A 14113-nucleotide genomic window follows, 5' to 3' on the forward strand; every position below is an offset into this window, starting at 1 on the left:
TTTGAACATTGAATTGTATTAAAATAATCATGAACAATGAGGGTGCCTAGTGTTTCCGTGCAGATATGACGCTGCAGGAACATGATTAATGTGATTTTAAGACCCTTGCGTTTAGCTATAAAGCTAGAAAAACATGAACAATTAGATTACCCAACATTGCGTTTCGCTACAAGGCAAAATGAACATTAATAAGGAGGTCCAATTTGCGTTTAGCTTCAACGCAACATGAACATAAATAATGAGATTACCCAACCTTTCGTTTAACTATAACGCAACAAGAATTCTCAGTCCTTTCGTTTAGCTGTAAGAATAGTATAACATGAATAATGAATTTTCCAGTCCTTTTGTTTAGCTGTAAGAATAGTATAACATGAATAATGAATTTTCCAGTCCTTTTGTTTAGCTGTAAGAACAGTTTAACATGAATAATGAATTTTCCAGTCCTTTTGTTTAGCTATAGTGATAGTAGAACATGAATAATGAGATTAAATAATACTTGCGTTTATTTATAAGAAAATATTTACAAAGTTAACGAAGAGTTCATGTGTTATTTTAAACTGCACTCTGAAAGGGAGTTCAAGATTTTGATGAGCTACTGGTAAAAGGCAACAGTAGAAAGCGTATCGATTTTTTATTTCGCGCAAGTGCAGACCATGAAGATTTTCCGGCGACAATGGTATAAGAGAGGAGAAACAGCCTTGAATTCAAAGCTTCCAACACTGACACAAATTAGCTGTTACTATCCACAAGGCTAAAGAAACTAAACAGTTTCCAACTCTTAAAGTAAGTAGTGTCTTTAAAATCGTATTTTGTGGACACAATTCGAGAGCATAATCTGTTTGATAAATTTCATAAATTTTCATATTAATTGAACTTTTGTCCCATGAACAGTCTCTGACTGATTTTTTCTACAGTCTGAAGCCTCGTTGTCAGTCTTACCATATTGTTGAGGTTTCTCACTTTTTAATTTTGAATTTATTTTATATTTTAACCACTTCTTAGTTAGCAGTTTTTCGAAGACTTAAAAATTAAAATATAAAAACGCTAATAAGTTTTAAACTTGAATATTATTTTGTAATCAACTAATGACCAAACGGTGTATGGTATCGGCTTTAATAAATAAAGTAGAAATAAAAATGTCCACTGATATATGTTGGATTGGTTATCTTAAAAATTTGACAGATATCATACTATTATCAACAAATAGTATGAATGTTTTATGCTAGTGAATTCACGCATTTTATAAAATCACAACTTTTAGATAAGTTCTGTTAAAAGTTCTTCATATCACATGTAAGTCGCTTTTAAACCTAAAAACTAAAAAAAAACTACTATCAGAAAAAAACATTTTTATTCAATTGAAATCATATTTTTGGGTTTTGGAGATGCAATAAGTAGTAACATTTTCATAATATGATGTAACGACAGGCGGTTGATGTTGATTAGCAGTCCTCAATATGTCAGTGTAGGTCAAAATGAGATGCGTTACATTCGTGTCATAGGGATTTCTGATCTGGCGCTTATCGTACAAACGCATAACCTGATGTTAAGGTTGTAAAACCAACAACTAAATCTTAAATTTGTTTATAAAACCAAGAGAAAATAGTGTAATGAACGACTTCTATATGAGGCTTTTTATAAAATTATGCAGAACATAATGTACGGAAATGTATATGTGAATTTCATGAAACAATATAGAAAATTGTGCATGAATATATATACCTGTAAAGATATGTCTCTTTGTGGTTTTCTATATTAAAAAGTAAAATATCCTATAGTGAATTAATTCTCTCTGTGGTTTTTTCAAAACAATGTAGAACATACAACGGTAAAAGAGCACTCTTTGTGTGTTTTTTTTACAAAACAATGTTGAAACTTTTCTATAGATATATTGTTGTATGTGACTTTTACAAAACATTATAGAACATCATATAGCGAAAAATCCTATCTGCAGCTTTATACATTATCTATTATTTAAATATTTTTGTGGCTTTCATGTAGAAAAAGGCAGAAGATCTTGAAGTGAAACATCTTTTATCAAATAATGTAAAACATCTTACAGTGAAAGATCTCTACCAGTGGCATTTATAAAATAATGTTGAACATCCTCTAGTGATATATGTCCTTACCTTTATAAAACTAATCAGAACATTGTGTAGTTTTACAGAATAATGTAGTACTTCTTAGGGAAAAATATCTCAGTAATTCGCTTCTATAAAACACTGTAAAAGGCTTCGTAAGGAAATATTTCTATCTGTGATTTTAATAATGGATGTACAACAGCCTGCAGCAAAAGAAATTTATCTCTGTTTTTTTTTTTTTTCTAAAACTATTCAGACCATCCCGTTAGGAACTATTATTGTCTCTAGCTATTTATACAGCAATGCGGAATATCATAAAGGCAAATATTCGTAGCTTTTGTAAAACAATATAAAACAGCATAAGGTGAAAGATCTTGAAATGGAAATATATTTATGCCAGAATATTTTATAAAACAATGTAAAACATTCTATAGTGATAGAGATTCCTGTTAGTAGTTTTTATAAAACAATACACAAAATCTTGTACTGAAATATCTCTGTCAGCAGCTTTAATAAAACGATGTAAAACATCATATATGGAAATATCTCAGTTGTTAGATTTGGTAAAACAATGTAAAACATCCTGTATGGAAACATTCATCTCTGTTTGTTGTTTTCAAAAAGCGATGTAGAAAAACAAGTAACGAAATATTGTTTTCTGTGTACTTCTTATACAACAACATAAGTCATCGTATCGTACACTAATGATCGTTAAAAGTGGCTTTTATAAAAACATTTAGAGCATTCTGTAAGGATGTAAGCTAGTTTGTGACTTTTGTTTCACAAGGTAGAACATTCTATAAGGATATAACTATGTTTGTGACTTTTATAGAACAATGTAGAACATTCTATAGGGATGTAAATCTGTTTGTGACTTTTATAAAACAATGTAGAACATTCTGTAGAAATGTAAGTCTTTTGTAAATTTTATAGAACAATGTAGAACATTCTGTAGAAATGTAAGTCTGTTTGTGAATTTTATAGAACAATGTAGAACATTCTGTAAGGATGTGAGTCTGTTTGTGACTTTTATAGAACAATGTTGAACATTCTGTAAGGATGTAAGTCTGTTTGTGACTTTTATAAAACAGTGTAGAACATTCTGTAGGGATGTAAGTCTGTTTATGACTTTTATAGAACAATGTAGAACATTCTGTAAGGATGTAAGTCTGTTTGTGACTTTTATAGAACAGTGCAGAACATTCTGTAGGGATGTAAACCTGTTTGTGACTTTTATATTACAATGTAGAACATTTTGTAGGGATGTAAGTGTGTTTGTGACTTTTATAGAACAATGTAGAACATTCTGTGAGGATGTAAGTCTGTTTGTGACTTTTATAGAACAATGTAGAACATTCTGTAAGGATGTAAGACTGTTTGTGACTTTTATAAAACAATGTAGAACATTCTGTAAGGATGTAAGTCTGTTTGTGACTTTTATAGAACAATGTAGAACATTCTATAAGGATGTAAGTCTGTTTGTGACATTTATAGAACAGTGTAGAACATTCTGTAGGGATGTAAATCTGTTTGTGACTTTAATAGAACAATGTAGAACATTCTGTAAGGATGTAAGTCTGTTTGTGACTTTTGTAGAACAATGTAGAACATTTTGTAACGATGTAAGTGTGTTTGTGACTTTTAGAGAACAATGCAAAACATTCTGTAAGGATGTAAGTCTGTTTCTGACTTTTATACAACAGTGTAGAACATTATGTAGGGATGTAAGCCTGTTTGTGACTTTTATAGAACAATGTGGAACATTCTGTAAAGATGTAAGTCTGTTTATGACTTTTATAGAACAATGTAGAACATTCTGTAAGGATGTAAGTCTGTTTGTGACTTTTATATTACAATGTAGAACATTCTGTAGGGATGTAAGTGTGTTTGTGACTTTTATAGAATAATGTAGAACATTCTGTGAGGATGTAAGTCTGTTTGTGACTTTTATAGAACAATGTAGAACATTCTGTAAGGATGTAAGACTGTTTGTGACTTTTATAAAACAATGTAGAACATTCTGTAAGGATGTAAGTCTGTTTGTGACTTTTATAGAACAATGTAGAACATTCTATAAGGATGTAAGTCTGTTTGTGACATTTATAGAACAGTGTAGAACATTCTGTAGGGATGTAAATCTGTTTGTGACTTTAATAGAACAATGTAGAACATTCTGTAAGGATGTAAGTCTGTTTGTGACTTTTGTAGAACAATGTAGAACATTTTGTAAGGATGTAAGTGTGTTTGTGACTTTTAGAGAACAATGCAAAACATTCTGTAAGGATGTAAGTCTGTTTCTGACTTTTATACAACAGTGTAGAACATTATGTAGGGATGTAAGCCTGTTTGTGACTTTTATAGAACAATGTGGAACATTCTGTAAAGATGTAAGTCTGTTTATGACTTTTATAGAACAATGTAGAACATTCTGTAAGGATGTAAGTCTGTTTGTGACTTTTATATTACAATGTAGAACATTCTGTAGGGATGTAAGTGTGTTTGTGACTTTTATAGAATAATGTAGAACATTCTGTGAGGATGTAAGTCTGTTTGTGACTTTTATAGAACAATGTAGAACATTCTGTAAGGATGTAAGACTGTTTGTGACTTTTATAAAACAGTGTAGAACATTCTGTAGGGATGTAAGCCTGTTTGTGACTTTTATATTACAATGTAGAATATTCTGTGAGGATGTAAGTCTGTTTGTGACATTTATAGAACAGTGTAGAACATTCTGTAGGGATGTAAATCTGTTTGTGACTTTAATAAAACAATGTAGAACATTCTGTAAGGATGTAAGTCTGTTTGTGACTTTTGTAGAACAATGTAGGACATTCTGTAAGGATGTAAATATGTTTGTGACTTTTGTAGAACAATGTAGAACATTTTGTAAGGATGTAAGTGTGTTTGTGACTTTTAGAGAACAATGCAGAACATTCTGTAAGGATGTAAGTCTGTTTCTGACTTTTATACAACAGTGTAGAACATTATGTAGGGATGTAAGTTTGACTTTTATAGAACAATGTGGAACATTCTGTAAGGATGTAAGTTTGTTTGTGACTTTTATAAAACAATGTAGAACCCTCTGTAAAGATGTAAGTTTCTTTATGGCTGTTATAAAATGATGTAAAACATCCTGTAGGTAAATATTTTTCTGCAACTTTTACAAAATAATATACATCATTCTGCATAGAAATAACTTCGTCTGTTATTTGTCTTCATTACAAAATAATTTTTCTATAGTTTTATAAAATCAATAGAAAGTATCCTGTTGATAAACATTTGTGTCTGTAGGTTTTAAAAAAAAAGCAATAGTGAAAGATGTTTGTCGGTTGTTTCTGTTGTCTCATATACTATATCATACAGTGAAAGGTCTCTTTATGTGGATATTATAAAACATATCACAATGCATTATCTACGTATAATTCTCTCTATCTGTTGCTGTTATAAACGAAGTATAACATCATATACGGAAATGCCTCTATGTGTTGCTATTATAAAAGGAGGCATAATATCATATAGGAAAATCTCTGTTTCTGTTGTTGTTATAAAAAAAAAGGTATAACATCATAGAGAGAACATCTCTATCTATTGTTGTTATAAAACCAAGTATAACGTCGTGAAGGGAGATCTCTCTGTCTGTTGTTTTTATGAAAGAAAGTATAATATCATATAGAAAAATCTCTATCTGTTGTTGTTATGAAAGGAGGTATAATATCATATAGGAAAATTTCTGTATCTGTTGCTGTTATAAAAAATGTATAACATCATAGAGGGAACATCTCTATCTATTGTTGTTATGAAACCAAGTATAACGTCGTAAAGGGAGATCTCTCTGTCTGTTGTTTTTGTGAAACGAAGTATAAGATCTTATGGGGACACGTTTAATCTATTGCTGTTATAAAATGAAGTATAACATCATATAGGGAAAACTATATATCTGTTATATTATAAAACTAAGAATGACATCATATAATGAAATAACTTAAACTGTTTTTGTTATAAAACGAAATATAACAAAAAAAAGAGAAATCTTTCTATTTGTTGCTGTTTTAAAACGATATACGACGTCATATCAAGATATCTCTCTAACTATTGTTGTTATAAAACCAAGTATAACATCTTATAGGAAGAGCTCTGAGTCTGTTGCATTTATAAAACAAAGTACAAATCGTATAGGGAAATCGCTCTGTTCTTCATATAAAACCAAGCATAACATCATATAGGAATATCTATTGCTCTTATAAAACGCAGTATAACATAATATAGCGATATCTCTATCTATTTTTGTTATTAAAATAATAATATCATACAAGGAAATCTCTGTATCTGTTCCTGTTATAAAACAAAGTATAACATTATATAAGGAAACTAAGTATAACATCATAGAGGGAAATATCTATATGTGTTGCTCTTATAAAACGAAGTATAAAATTATATAAAAGAAGTATAACTAAGTATGGGAAAATTATATAATTACAAAACTAAACATAACATTGTACAAGGAAATATAACTATTTGTTCTTGTTATAAAACGAAGTATATCATCATATACAGAAATCTACCTGTTACTGTTATAAACCAAAACATAATATCATATGGGAAACTCTGTATCTGTTGCTCTTAAAAACACAGTATAACATTATTTAGAGATATCTCTCAATCTGTTGCTGTTATAAAACAAAGTATAATACTATCAATGGAAATCGCTATATCTGTTTTTGTTATAAAAATTATAATATCATACAGAGAAATTTCTATATTTGTTGCTCTTATAAAACGAAGTATAACATCATATACTTTTTTATAACAACAACAGATAGAGTGATTTACTATATGATGTTATACTTCGTTTTATAAGAGCAACAAGTAGAGATATCATACAGAGAAATTTATTTATTTGTTGCTCTTATAAAACGAAGTATAACATCATATAGTGAATCACTCTATTTGTTGTTGTTATAAAAAAGTATAACATCATATAGGGAAATCTCTATTTATGTTTTCGTTATAAAATGAAGCATAACATCATATACAGAAATCCCTCTATCTGTTGCTGTTATAAAATAAAGCACTACATTATACAGTGAAATCTCTCTTTCTGTTGCTCTTATAAAACGCAGTATAACATCATATAGGGAAATCTCTCTATCTGTTTTTGTTATAAAACATGGTATAACATCGTATAGAGAAATCTCTCTATCTGTTGCTGTTATAAAACAAAGTATCACATCACATATGGATTTCTCTCTAAGTGTTGCTGTTACAAAACCAACTATAGCATCGTACAGGGAAATCACCCTGTCTGTTTTTTTTTCTCTTAGAACAAAGTGTAACATCATACAATGAAATGTCTCTGTCTGTTGTTATTATAAAACAAAGTATAATATCATATATGGAATCTTTCTATGTCTTGTGTTACAAATGAAAATATAACATCATATGGGAATTCTCCCTATATGTTGCTGTTATAAAACGAAGTATGATATCATATAGAGAAATATGTCTATCTGAAGCTCTTATAAATGAAAGAATATCAGCATATAGGGAAATATCTCTATGTATTTTAGTAATAAAAAAGTACCACATCATACCGAGAAATCTCTCTGCTATCTGTTACTATAATAAAACAAAGTATAATACTATATAGGGAAATCCCTCTATCCGTTTTTTTTGAAAAAGTAAAACGTAATACAGGGAAATCTCTCTATCTGTTTTTGTCGTGAAACGAAACATAACATAACATACGGAAACCTAACTGTTTTTGTTACAAAACGAAGAATAACATCACATATGAAAATATCTCTATCTGTTTTTGTTATAAAACGAAGCATAACATATTATAGGGAAATTTCTGTAAATGTTTTATTACAAAACGAAGTATAACATCATATAGGGAAATATGTCCATCTGTTTTTGATATAAAACGAAGCATAAAATAAGAGAAGGAAATCTCTCTAATTGTTTTTGTTACAAAACGAAGTATAACATCATATAGGAAAATCTCCCTATCTGTTGCTGTTACAAAACGAAGCATAACATCATAAAAAAATAACTCTGTCTCTCCTATTATAAACAAAGAATAACATCAAATTGGTAAATCTTTCTATCTGTTAATGTTATAAAACAAAGTATAAGGTTGTAGTGGGAATTCTCTCACTGTTATATAATAAAACAAAGAATAACATAACATAGTTTCTCTATCTGTTTTTATAAGAAAACAAAATATAACATCATATATTGAAATATCTCTATCTGTTCCGGTTTAAAACGAACAATAACATCATATATAGAGATCTCTCCATCTCTTCATGTTATAAAATAAAGTAAAACATCATATAGGAAGAGCTCTGTGTCTGTTGTTTTTATAAAACAAAGTAAAACATCGTATAAGGAAATCACTTTGTTTTTCGTAGAAAACAAGTTATAACATGATATTGAGAAATATCTTTATCTGTTGCTCTTATAATAGGAAGTAAAAGGTCGAATAGGAAAATCTCTCTGTTTTTGTTACAATACGAAGCATAACATCAGATATGGAAATCTTTTTAATCTGTTGTTACAAAACAAATATTAACATATTGTAGAGAATTCTCTCTATCTGTTGTTGTTATGAAACAAAGTATAACATCTTATAGGGATACTTTTTATCTATTGCCGTTTTAAAATGAAGTATAACATCTTATAGGGAAATATATATATCTGTGATGTTATAAAACTAAGAATGACATCATATAGTAAAATCCCTTAAACTGTTTTTGTTATGAAACGTAATATAGGGAAATCTCTATTTGTTGCTGTTATAAAACGATACACGACGTCATATAAGGATATCTCTCTAACTATTGTTGTTATAAAACCAAGTATAACATCATATAAGAAGAGCTCTGTGTCTGTTTTTTTTATAAAACAAAGTACAACATCGTATAAAGAAATCGCTCTGTCTATGGTAGAAACAAGGTATAATATGATATAGAAAAATATCTCTATCTGTTGCTGTTATAATACAAAGTATAGCATCATATAGGGAAATCTCTTTGTCTCTTTTTGTATAAAAGAAAATATATAATCACATAAGAAATCTCTGCATCTGTTGCTGTTATGAAACGAAGTATAACATCATATAGTAAAATCCTGAATCTCTTTTTGTTATAAAACGCAATATAACATAATATAGGGAAATATCTCTGTTTGTTGTTGTTATAAATGAACGTATAACATCATATGGGTAAATCTATTTGTTGCCGTTATAAAACAAAGTATAGCGTGATATAGGGAAATCGCTGTATCTGTATCAGTTATAAAAAAGTATGACATAATATAGAAAAATATCTCTATCAGTTTTTATTAAAAATCGAAATATATCATCATACAGGAAAATATTTGAATCTGTCGCTGTTATAAAACAAACTATAACATCATATATGGAGATCTCGCTATCTGGTTTTGTTACAAAATGAAGTGTGACATTATATACTGAAATATCTCTATCTGTTGATGTCATAAAACAAACTATAACATCATACAGAGAAATCTATCTGTTGCTGTTATAAAACATGGTATAACATAATATAGAGAAAACTCTCTATCTGTTGTCGTTATAAAACGAAGTATAACATCATATGAGTAAATCTCTATGTGTTGTTCTTACAAAACGAACTTTAACATAATATAGGGAATTCTCTCTATCTGATGCTATTATGATACGACATATAACATAGGAAAATATCTCTATGTAGTGTTGTTATAAAACGAAGCACAACATCATATACGGAAATCACTGTACATGTTACAGTTATAAAAAAGTATGACATCATATAGGAATATATCTTTATGTTATGTTGTTATAAAACAAAATGTAACATAATAAAGGGAAATCTCTTTATCTGTTACTCTTCCGAAACTAACTATAACATCATATATCGATATCACTTTATCTGGTTTTGTTACAAAAGGAAGTATAACATTATATACTGAAATATCTCTATGTGTTGATGTCATAAAAGGAGCTATAATATCATACAGAGAAATCTCTCTAACTGCTTTTGTTACAAAACAAAATATAACTGTTGATGTTATAAAAAGAAATATAACATTATAGAGGAATATCTCTCTATCTGTATTTGTTATAAGACAAAGTATAACATCATGTAGGGAAATCTCTCATTCTCTGGTTATTATAAAACAAAGCATATTATCATATAGGAAAATCTCTGTATCTCTTTCTGTTATAAAACGAAATATAACATCATATAGGGAATCTCTCTGTTGTTGTTATAAAATAAAGCATACCATCATATAAGGAAATATATCTGTAAGTTGTTATTATAAAACGAAGTACAACATAACATCGGGAAATCTTTATATCTGTTTTTTGTTATGAAACGAAGCGTAATGTCATATAGGGAATCTATTTCTCTGTTGTTATTGTTAAACAAAGTATACTTTAATACAAGAAAATATCTCTATCTCTTGCTGTTATAAAACAAAGTATAACATCATATAGAGATATCTATCTATCTGTTTTTGTTACAAAACAAAGTATACATCATACAGGGAAATCTCTCTGTGTGTTTTATTATAAAACAAAGTAAAATATCGTATAAATAAATCTCTCTACATGTTGCTGTTATAAAACAAAGTATAACATTGTATATGGAATCTCTCTATCTGTTTTGTTGTAAATCAAAATATAACATCATATAGGGAAATATCTCTATCTGTTGCTGTTTTAATTCAAAGTATAACATCATATAGGAAATATGGACATCTTTTTATCTGTTGTTGCTGCAAAACAAACATTAAAATGTTATAGGGAATTCTCTATCTGTTGCTGTTATAATTCAAAGTATAACATCATGTACGGAAATATCTCTATTTGTTGTTATTAAAAATATTATATCATACAGGAACTTTCTCTATCTAATGCTTTTACAAAAGAAGGTATAACATTACAAATGAAAAGTCTATGTTTGTTCTTGTTTTATAAAACAATGACATTGTATAGGGAAATCTCTCTCTGTATTGCTGTTTTAAATCGAAGTATAAAATCATAGAGGGAAAGCTCTCTGTCTGTTGCTGTTATAAAACGATATATGACATCACATGAGGATATCTCTGTGATTGTTGTTGTTATAAAACCAAGTGTAGCATCATATAAAAAGAGCTCTCTGTCTGTTGTTTTAATAAACCAAAGTACAACATCGTATAGGGGAATCATTTTGTTTTTGTTAGAAAACAAGGTATAACATGATATAGAGAAATATCTCTGTCTCTTGCTGTTACAATACCTAGTGAAACATCGTATAAGGAAATCACTCTGCGTTTGTTATAAAACAAAGTGTAACATCATTTACAGAATCTCCTTAATCTGTTTTGTTATAAATCAAAACATAACAGCATATAGGGAATTCTTTTTATCTGTTGCTCTTATAAAAGGAAGAATATCATAATATAGTGAAATATCTCTATTTATCTTTGTTATAAAAACGTATAACATCATACACGGAAATTTCTCTATCTGTTGTTGTTACAAAACGAACTTTAACATAATGTAGGGAATTCTCTGTATCTGTTGCTGTTATGAAACGAACTATAACATCAAATACGGAAATATATGTATCTGTTGCAGTTATAAAAAGTATGACATCGCATAGGAAGATATCTTTATCTGGTTTTGTTACAAAACGAAGTATAACATTATATACGGGAATATCTCTAGCTGTTGTTGTTATGAAACGAGCTATAACATCATGTAGAAAAATCTTTCTAACTGTTTTTGTTGCAAAACGAAGTATAACATCACATTGGTAAATCTCTTTATCTGTCGTTGTTATGAAACAAAGTATAACACTATGTTAGAGAAATTTCTCTGTTTTGTTTTTTAAATCATAACATAATACAGGAAATCTCTCTATCTGGTTTCGTTTCAAAACAAAGTATAACATCATATATAGGGAAATGTCCCTGTTGTTTTTGTAAAACAAAGTATAACATTATATACCGAAATATCTCTATCTGTTTTTTCTGTAGAACAGAGTATAATATTGTATAGAGAACTATCTCCATCTGAGGGTTTTAAAAAAAAAGAAAAACATCTTGCAGGAAAATGTTTCTTGTCACTAACTTTAACAAAACAATGTTCAAAATTTTGTATTGAAATTTATCTGTGTTTGTTTTTTTCAAAACACTGCATAACATTCTGTAAAAGATATCTCTATCTATGTTCTTATAATGTAATGTATATCATCCTGTCAAAAAATAACTTTGTCCGTGATTTCTGTGTAAAACAATTCAGCACATTCTGTACGATACTGTCTCTTTTGTGGGTATTTTGTATTTAAAAATTATGCAGAACATTTTGTTCTCAAATTTCTCCGTGTTTGTTTTTAAATAGTGCGGATTATTGTAAAGTGAAAGATCTTTGTCTTTAGGCTTTGTGAAACAATGTAGAACATCCTGCAGGGAAGTATTTCTATTATCTTGCCGTGAAATAAGTCTGTAACGTTTGTGAAAAGAGTCAAAAATATCCCCAATGGAACATCTCTTACTTTGGGTGTTATAAAAAAATATTTTAACACCTTGTAAAAGTGTAAACATCTGTGTGTTGCTTTTATAGAACAAGACAGCACATCCTGCACAATAATGCAAACGATTAAACGATGTAGCTGTTTGTTGTTATTGGCTTTTATAAAATTCTATAAGTTGGTTTTATAAAGTGATGTGGAAAATTTTGTATGGAACTATCTCTATAACTAACTTTTACTTTAAATAAACAACAAAAAACGGTGTAACATCCTGAAGGTAAATAACTCTGACTTTAGCCTTTATAGAATGAGTAATAAATCTTACATGAAAATATATCTTTCTGAGGCTTAAAAATAAGATGTGGAACATTCTGTAATAAAACATCTATCTTAGCTGCTTTCATATAAGAATATAGAACATCATACAGCAATACATGTTTGTGTATAAAATAATGCAGAATATCTGGTAGTTAAATATCTCAGGTCCGACATAGCCAGCTGGGTTAAGGCGTTTGAGGGTTGGGGATTCAAATCCCCGTCGCACCAAACATGCTCGCCCATTTAGCCGTGTGGACGTTATAATGTGATGGTCAATCCCACTATCCGCTGGTAAAAGAGTAGCCCATGAGTTGGCGGTGGGTAGTTAACTAGCTACCTTCTCTCTAGTCTTACACTACTAAATTTGGGACAGCTAGCGTAAATAGCCCGCGAAATCCGAAACAAACAAACAAAATAAATATTTCTGTCTATGGCTTTCATAAAACAATTTAAAATATTCTGTACTGGTATATGTCTGTCAGTAACTTTTATATAACAAGGCAAAACATCCTGTAGAGAAATATCTGTGTCATTGGCTTTTATAAATTACTATATAATACACTGTACGAAGGTATCTCTCTCTACCTATGGCTTTTAAAAGGCGATTTAAAACATCTTGTAGTGAATGATTTCTGTCTACGTCCTCTATAAAGTAACTCATAACATGCTGTATGTAATTATACGGGTCTTGTTATATTATAAAACAATGCAAAACTTCCAATAAGGAAATATCACTGTTTGTGGCGTTTATAAAGTACAAAACATTACGTAGGATCATATTTTTGCCTTTTTAGTTTATAAGACAATCTAGAATATTCTTTGATGAGATATCTGTCTCTGTGGCTTTTATAAAACAATGTGGAACATATAATAGGGAACAATATTTGTTTATAGCTTTCGTAAAACAATGAAAAACATATTTGCAAGGCTGTCTCTTACTTTTTATAAAACAACGCGGAACATTCTGTGAGGAAATTTGTCTAATTTTGGTTGTATTAAATAACGTAGAACATCTTGTAAGGTAATGTATGTATCTGTCTCTTTTACAAAACAATGTACAGGTTTTTATTGTGAAAGATTTGCTTTACATTTTGCGTTGGATTAAGTGACACAGTTTAATGTTGTGAATTAAAGTGAGTATTTTTCCAGAAGCATAGTTGAGTGTTTATTTCCATCTATACATAAATG

General features: G+C 29.2%; 1 protein-coding gene across 1 annotated transcript in view; it reads left to right on the forward strand.

Moving 5' to 3' along the window:
• Nucleotides 1-640: 640 nt before the first annotated feature.
• LOC143238637 (xibalbin-1-like) overlaps nt 641-14113 on the forward strand; it is a 43489-nt gene continuing 30016 nt past the window's right edge. Inside the window, exon 1 of the mRNA XM_076479042.1 lies at nt 641-783. The gene's annotated coding sequence lies outside the window, so the exon portion shown is untranslated. The remainder of the gene's footprint in view (nt 784-14113) is intronic.

The sequence above is a fragment of the Tachypleus tridentatus genome, chromosome 13 (assembly GCF_004210375.1).
Source record: "Tachypleus tridentatus isolate NWPU-2018 chromosome 13, ASM421037v1, whole genome shotgun sequence".
In the NCBI taxonomy this organism is placed as follows: Eukaryota; Metazoa; Arthropoda; class Merostomata; order Xiphosura; family Limulidae; genus Tachypleus; species Tachypleus tridentatus.